The sequence below is a fragment of the Dromiciops gliroides genome, chromosome 2 (assembly GCF_019393635.1).
Source record: "Dromiciops gliroides isolate mDroGli1 chromosome 2, mDroGli1.pri, whole genome shotgun sequence".
Lineage (NCBI taxonomy): Eukaryota > Metazoa > Chordata > Mammalia > Microbiotheria > Microbiotheriidae > Dromiciops > Dromiciops gliroides.
This window is the reverse complement of record NC_057862.1, coordinates 618,486,215-618,494,263: the sequence shown is the minus strand read 5'-3', so window position 1 is coordinate 618,494,263 and position 8,049 is coordinate 618,486,215. Positions and strand designations below refer to the sequence as shown.

At 40.5% G+C, this 8,049-nt stretch overlaps 1 pseudogene; it reads left to right on the top strand.

Annotated features, from left to right (window-relative positions):
- Nucleotides 1-7,159: 7,159 nt before the first annotated feature.
- LOC122739382 lies at nt 7,160-7,828 on the top strand (annotated as a pseudogene).
- The last annotated feature ends 221 nt before the right edge of the window (nt 7,829-8,049 follow it).

The following is an 8,049-nucleotide window of genomic DNA, read 5'->3' as shown; positions in this document are numbered from 1 at the left end:
ATTTGTCCTTCATTCTCAAAGAAAGCCATGACATCAAGGTGATGTCATGACTTGCACTGAACTGCATTTAAGTGAGGGAGGGTTATGCAAGGTCACTAACCTCACTTTCTCCTCCAGAGCCTTCTGTGTCCAATGGCAAGATACAAATCAGGATGACTGGAAATGGCCTTAGATGTTTAAGGCAATTAGGGTTAATTGACTTGTCCAGGGTCACATAGCTGGTAAGTGTCTAAGATGAGATTTGAACTCAGGTACTCCTCACTCTAGAGCCAGTGTTCTATCAGTGTCTAGTGCATAGTAATAAATATAATTGGAGCAGCTAGGTGGCACTGTGGATAGAGAACTAGCCCTGGAGTCAGGAGGACCTCAGTTTAAATCTGGCCTCAGACCCTGGGCAAGTCACTTCACCTTGTTTGCCTCAGTTTCCTTATCTATAAAATGAGCTGGAGAGGGAACTGTCAAACCAATCCAGTATTTGTGCCAAGAAAAGCCCAAATGGGGTCACAAAGAGTCAGATGCAACTAATTGACTAAACAAAAATAATTATAATAATAACACACAGACCACATATGTAAATATGTATGTGTGTATATATGTAAACCTGAGAGATGAATATCTATCTATATCTATCTAAAGATATATATGTGCATGTGTGTGTGTATAAAATAACACATATCACTGCTATTATGAGAATCAAATGATATACCAAAAGTGTTTTGAAAATCTTAAAGATATATACGCATACATACACACATATACATACATATACACATGTATACACATACACATATACACATACATACATGTATACATATACACACACACACATATATATGTATATATATATATGGGCTACTAGGTGGTGCAGTGGAAACACCAGACCTGGATTCAGGAGGACCTGAGTTCAAATGTACCTCAGACACTTGATACCAACCGTGTGACCCTGGGCAAGTCACTTAACCCTCATTGCCCTAAAAAAAAAAGATAGATATATATATATATATATATATATATATATATATACACACACATACATATATATGTATGTCCTTAAATATATATATGTGTGAGATATATATATATCTCACACACATATACCTATGCATATATATGTAAATATTTGTGTATATCTATATTTAAGCTTTGCAAAATACTTTCAATATCTCATTTGATTCTCATATCAGTGCTATGTGTTATTTTCCATGTGGGGAAACAAAGTTTGAGAGAGAATTAGTAAGTGATTTGTTACACAGCAATTAGGTGTCCAAGCTGAGATTCAGGTTCAAGTCTTCCTATCTCCCCCTCTGCCTCTAAGTAGGAACCTAACAAAGGCTTGTTGAATGAATGCTGCACTCCCAAATCTCATTCCTTCCTGGTCTACCTGGCCAACTGGCCAAAAGAACTCCCATCTCCCCCCACGGGGCTAATATAGTGGTGGTCCTCTCTCCAAACACGGCAACTTCCCGGCTGCCGCTCTTTGGGTTCAAAGACGTGTGTCTTGTTATTTGCAGCTCCTAATATTTTGATTATTTAGATGCAAATCCATCGCACATAATAAATTCCCTCTCTCTCCAAATGCAATCGATTTGAAAAGCACGCAAGCAAAAACTAACTAAGCCCTGACAGTCTTTGCAAGTGTCTATGACAGGAAAGACTTAAGTGGCTGTAAGCTATTTCCCCCCGCTGTCAAGCTGCCAGATGATTTCCCCTCCACAAACACATGCCCATACAGCCTGACTAATGCTTGCCTTTTTGGACATATGTGAGCAAATAAATGTAATTACGAGCAAGATGTAATCACAATTGCTTTACTATTAAAGCGGCGGTACACTCTCAGAGTTTAGTTAACAATGTATGCAGAGGGATGGGATTGCTCACTACTCTCCCAGGAAAAAAAAACAGCCCCCAAATATGGCCCCTTTTTATATTATATCTGTGAAAACATAACATTTAAATGCAGAATTTGACTTTCCAAGTATCATACCCCAAAACCTTTTAACAAAAACAGCAGGGAGAGAAAGCTTTTTAAACCATGATACTCCATGAAGGATTATGAAAATGGAGGTCAATGCTGAAAGCAGAATTGCAAATACAATGAGAAAAGCTTCTCATATGTGTAAATACACGAGGAAAATGTATTCTTCTCTGGTTTTGCTACCAGAAGATCCATACAGGTTCCTGGAGGGGGGAAAAAAGTCAGAAAGAGAAGAAACCACCATATCCAAATGGATACATTCTGAGTGATGTGTCCTGCTGATAGCCGGAGAAAATGGCCACCGGCTTCCCGTGCTTTCCCTGTCTGCTAGCAGATGAGGCGGAAGAAGGTAGATAGACTACTCAGCAGATTCTTTTCATTGGGGGAACTAGACAATGGGAATGCAGTGTCAGACCGATGACTCCTGCCTGATGCTAACCCTGAGAGAAAGGCCAGGCCTAGCTGAATGACACCACAGGCCACAGGCACATCAGATCTGATCTGGTAGTTCACAGTCACACTCAATGTCCTGATTTAGTAATGAAGAGCACAGTGGGCAAAATGATCAGGTGGGCATGCTACAGGGTGACTATGAGGCATAAAGAGGGTTCAAAACCTCAAAGAGGGACTATTTTCGTTCCCTACAAAAGGGCATATTATCCATTGGTTGCTCCATTTTTTTTGTTTTGTTTGCTTTTACCTCAGAGGAGAAGTGGAATTCTAAGGGATGGTCATGAGTAATTTATTCAAATCAACTAAACATTTACAAAGTAATCACTATTTTATTTTATGTATTTATTTTTTTTGGGGGGTGGGGCAATGGTGGTTAAGTGACTTGCCCAGGGTCACACAGCTAGTAAGTGTCAAGTTTCTGAGGCCGAATATAAACCTAGGCCCTCCTGAATCCAGGGCCAGTACTCTATCCACTCTGCCACCTAGCTGCGCCCCTACAAAGTAATTATGATGTACAAAACACATGCCTGCCCTGTCCTTGAGGCCATTCAACATAAAGAATGAATGTCCTCCTAAAACCAACTTCAATGCTCTCTGTAAGATATCACTCTGCTTCTACGTATGGGCTTAACACATACTTGTTCAATGAATGTTGAATGAGTGAATGAATGAATGAATGAATGAGTGAATTAATTGAATTTTTGTTAAAAAAAGAAAAAAGAACTGTAAAATCCTGGGAATGAGTGGGGATTGGGAAAGATCTCCTTCTCATAGGAGGATCATACTTGAGCTGAACCTTGAGAGAAGCTAAGAAGTCTAAGGGGCAGACTTGAGGATAGAGTGCCTTCCAAGCATGTGGGGTAGCCTTTATGAAGATATAGAGGTAAGTGAAATGTTAAGTTTGGGGAGGAGCAAGTAGACCAGTGTGGCTTCAACATAGAATACATACAATGGTGGGAATGGGGAATAGTGGGATCATTCTGAAAAGGTATGTGGGATCCAGATTATGGAGGTGTCTAAATGCCAAAGTAAGGAATTTGAATTTTGTCCAAGAGGCAATAGGGAATCATGGAAGTTTTTTCTAATAGAGGACTTGGTATGGTTTGACTTGTGCTTTAGAAGTCTTAGGTTAGAAGTTAGATGGAGCAGGAACTGAAAAAGGGAGATAGGCAATGTGAGGAAGACCAATGGAAAAGCTATTGCAATTGTCCAGGCAAGAGATAGTAATGGACTGACTGGGTTGTTGTTGGTCCTTCGTTCTTGAAGAGGACCATGGCAGATGTCATAACTTGCAATAAACTGGATTTAAGAGAGGAATGGCTGTGCAGAGTCACCAGGCTCATTCTTTCCTCCAGAGCCATCTGGGTTTAGTGGCAATATATACATCAGGTCAACTGGAAATGGCCCCAGATATTTAAGGCAATCAGGTTAAGTGACTTGCCCAGAGTCACATAGCAAGTATCAAGTGTCTGAGGCTGGATCTGAACTCCCATCTTCCCAACTCCAGGACCTGTGCTCTCTGTCATCTGAACCACCTAACTGTCCCTGAATAGGACTGACTGGAAAAGATGGTACAGCAAAACACAAGGTCAGAGGCAAGAGATTTGCAGGTAGAATCAACAAGATTTGGCAACTGACCAGACTGGAATACCAGGTAGAATGAAAAGTGAAGGATGATTTCAATGTTGAGAATCTCAAAGACTGGAATGATGGTGGTACTCTCAACAGAAATAGAAAAGTTTGGAGGAGGAGTGACAATGAGTTGATTTTTGGACATGTTGAGTTCAGGATACTCGTAAGACATCCAAGTGGAGATATCCAGTATCCCAATGGCCCAGCATTTACTTTGAGGCCTTCAGGTGTAATAGAATTTTTTCAACATGCTTAGGGTACAAGGAAGAACTTGAACTTGAGTCATCCTGACTCAATGTTCTCTCTGATGGCCTTTCTCACTCAGGCTGACCCAGCCACATACACCCATCATCACCTCCTTTCCTGTCTTCTCTAGTAGTATGCCTGCTTGATCATTCTCACTATTTGCAATTTTGAATTTCTCACTATATTCTGTTTCTCTCCTGGGTCACCTCTAAACATGCTTGTGTATGTACATGCTATCCTATATCGCTCCTGCTTTTCTTAGCCAAACTCCTAGAAAAATAAAAAGCCATCCATACTTGTTGCCTCCACTTTCTTTCCCCTTTGAACAATCTGCAGTCTAGTTTATGACATTATCACTCAACTGAAGCTTTTCTCTCCACAATTACCAGTGTTCTCCCAATGGACAAATTTAACTGTCTTTCCTCAGTCCTTATCTTCTTGATTTCTTCATAACATTTGACAATTAACCATCTTCTCCTCCTGCTTGTTCTCTCTTCTCTGGCCTCCTCTCTCCTGGACATTTCTCTCTCCTGAATTTCTCTGATAACTCTTCAATGTCTTTTGCTGGCTTACCGTCCATCAGACACCCCATAACTTTGGGGATACCTCAGAATTCTATCAGGTACTCTTCTCTCTGTGCTGTAGAACTTGGGGAACTGATCAGCTTCCATGGGCTCAATAATCACCTCTATGCACATGATTCCCAGAGCAATATGTGCAGCCTTGGTCTCTCTCCTATTCAGTGATGTGGCCCCTTTTTATCACTTTCATAGCAAACCCCCCATTATAGGCCCTCATCACTTCTTGTCCACACCATTGTGTAATGGCCTCTAATCGATCTCCTTTGCTCAAGATTCTCCCCACACCAAGTCATCCTCCCCTGCACAGCCATCAATGGGATTTTCTTTAATTATAGGCTTGACCATGCTGCTCCTCTACTCCAGGAGGACAATAGACCAGGCTTACTTCCTGTTCCTGGTACATAATACTCCATATCTACTCTGTGAGCCTTTGTACTGACAAGTGTGCCTCATTCTTATGCCTCATTCTCTTAGAATTCATTAATTCAAGGCTCAGCTCAAACACCACCTTCTATATGACACCTTTCCAGACCCCTACAAATACGGGTTCCCTTTCTCAAAACACTACTTTGTATTTATTTTTTAAATTTATGCTGAATCTGACAGTATTAATAAAAATAGCTTACCTTTATGAAGTAGGCACCAGGCATTATGCTAAACACCTTAAAAGTTTTATCTCATTTGATCCTCACAACAACCTTGGAAGATAGGGGCTATTATTATGCAGATGAGGAAACTGAGGGAAAGAGAGGTTAAGTGACTTGCCTAGGGTCACTTAGCTGGTATCTGAGATCATCTCTAAACACAGGTCTTCCTGACTCTTAGGCCAGCACTCTATCAATTGCACCATTTAGCTGCCCCTGAATATAACCAGCCAAAGGAGCAGATAGCCCCAATCTCCCAGGCCTGGCTCCTGTTACATAATGCCAGTATGCTTCAGGCTTGACTGCATCCATTTCTGGTTAGGACTGAGTAGGCCTTCATGGTTAATCTTTAGAGAACTCTTTTATGCTACTGGTTCATGTTTCCTGATCCTATCACACCATCAGCAGTGTATCCGCTACCATGATAGGGCCTTAAAGGCCTATGTTAACCTAAGACATTCAAATCTCTGAAACTTCAACTGGAACACACATCCCATTGTACATATGTGCTACAATATGGAATGCTGTCTAGGGTAAATATTGGGACAAGGGAGGCTGCATGTGACTATTCCTGACTCAACTGTTGTCCAACTGCCCATTCCCTTCTATCCTATAAGTATCAAAAAAATCATTCTGGCCCATCCTTTTGTTGCTGTGTGCCATCTGTTGGAACACCACTCTAAATTTGCTCTACTCTAAGTTATACTAGTATGTAAACTACTGTCTCCCTCGATAGAATATATGCTTCTTGAGGGCAGGGCCTGTTTCATTCTCTATTTTGGGATCCTTTGGTCATAGTGCTTGACATATAGTAGGTGTTTAATAAATGCTTTCGATGGATTATCCCCTAAGCAATGATATTGATGACTCTTCATGTCAACTTAATAGCAGGGAATTTATTTGTGTCCAATAAAACCCTACCACAAACATAATAATATTGTGTTTTGTCTGTTTGTTGTTTTGGAAAAGAAAGATTGCATCCAGAAAGGGGGTGATGGTGGAATAGAAGATGCCTATACCTTCCAGCCAAGAACTTGTAGGCAAAGCAACCCAGGAGAAATGCCTACTAGCCTCAAAAGCTCAACAGAAATTTCATAGTTGTCCCCTTACTTTTTATCCAACCAGGTCACTTACTTCTTACCAAAGGTCTGAAAACTTTATCTTTCTGGTGATATTAGAAGTCATCTGAACCAACCTCCTCCATTCATATGATGCCCATATCTCAACAGAAACCAAAGAATAACAACCTTAAAGATAAGAAGAGTGTGGAATTTTGACCTGGAAAAGATCTTTGAGATAATTTAGCCTAGTCCCTTTTTTAATAGCTGAGGAAACTGAGGAGCTCTGGAACAGGGGAAGTTGCATATAGAAGGTTGCACATGTAAATAGCAAGATGAAGATTAAAAGTCAATTCTCTGTGGACCCAGCCAGAGTGGCAGTGGCCAAGGAGGAAGAGAAGGAGGAGGGAGGCTACCAAAGCACAGCAGCAGCCTGGCGACCCACCCACCTTGACGGCCAGAGAGTGGACACAGAGATGGTGAAAGAGAGCCTGACTCTTCAGAGGGAACTCTCTGCAGGACTCAGTGGCAGTGCTCTGAATACTGACATGTTGACTACAACATTCCACCATGTGTGAATACAAGCTAGTTGTTCTTGGCTTGGGGTGTGTTGGAAAATTTGCTCTTACTGTACTGTTTATTTAAGGAATATTTATTGAAAAATATGATCCCACAATAGAAAATTAATATAGAAAGCAAGTTGAAGTAGACGCTCAACAATGCAAGCTTGAAATCTTAGACAATGCAAGAACAGGACAATTTGAGAAATCTGTACATGAAAAATGGACAAGGCTTTTCATTAGTCTACTCCATCACAGTCCACGTTTAATGATTTACAAGATCTTGAAGAACAAATACTTTGAGTTAAAGACACTGATGATGTGCCAATGATTCTTGTTGGTAAAAAGTGTGACTTGGAAGATGAAAGAGTTGTAGGAAAAGAGGAAGGACAGAACCTAGCAAGACAATGGAATGATTGTGCATTCTTAGAATGTTCTGCTACATCAAAGATAAACATTAATGAGATCTTTTATGACCTAGTCCATCAAATTAACAGAAACTCCAGTGCCTGGGAAGGCACGTAAAAGTTATCATGTCATTTGCTTTAGTATGCAGATGCATTGTAGCTCTGAACCAGGTCTGAAGAACTGTTGCCCAATTCAATGGTGCCAGCAGCATCCCAACTTTATTAAACCTACCAACATCTTAAGCAGACTTTCCTGTGGTGGTACCCTTTAAAAAGATGATGAAAGCTACACTATCAGTTTTCACAGTCCAATCACTTTGCAGGGTCATGAAAGATTTTTACTTTTAATAGTCTGAATATGCAACTGATAAAACCAAAGGCTACATCCAGTATTATTGCTAAGAGATATTGTTCATCCACCAATCTTGTACATATATGAAAATGGTGTATTGTATACTTTAACACAGCCCATGCTTTCTATTGGAGAGTATAA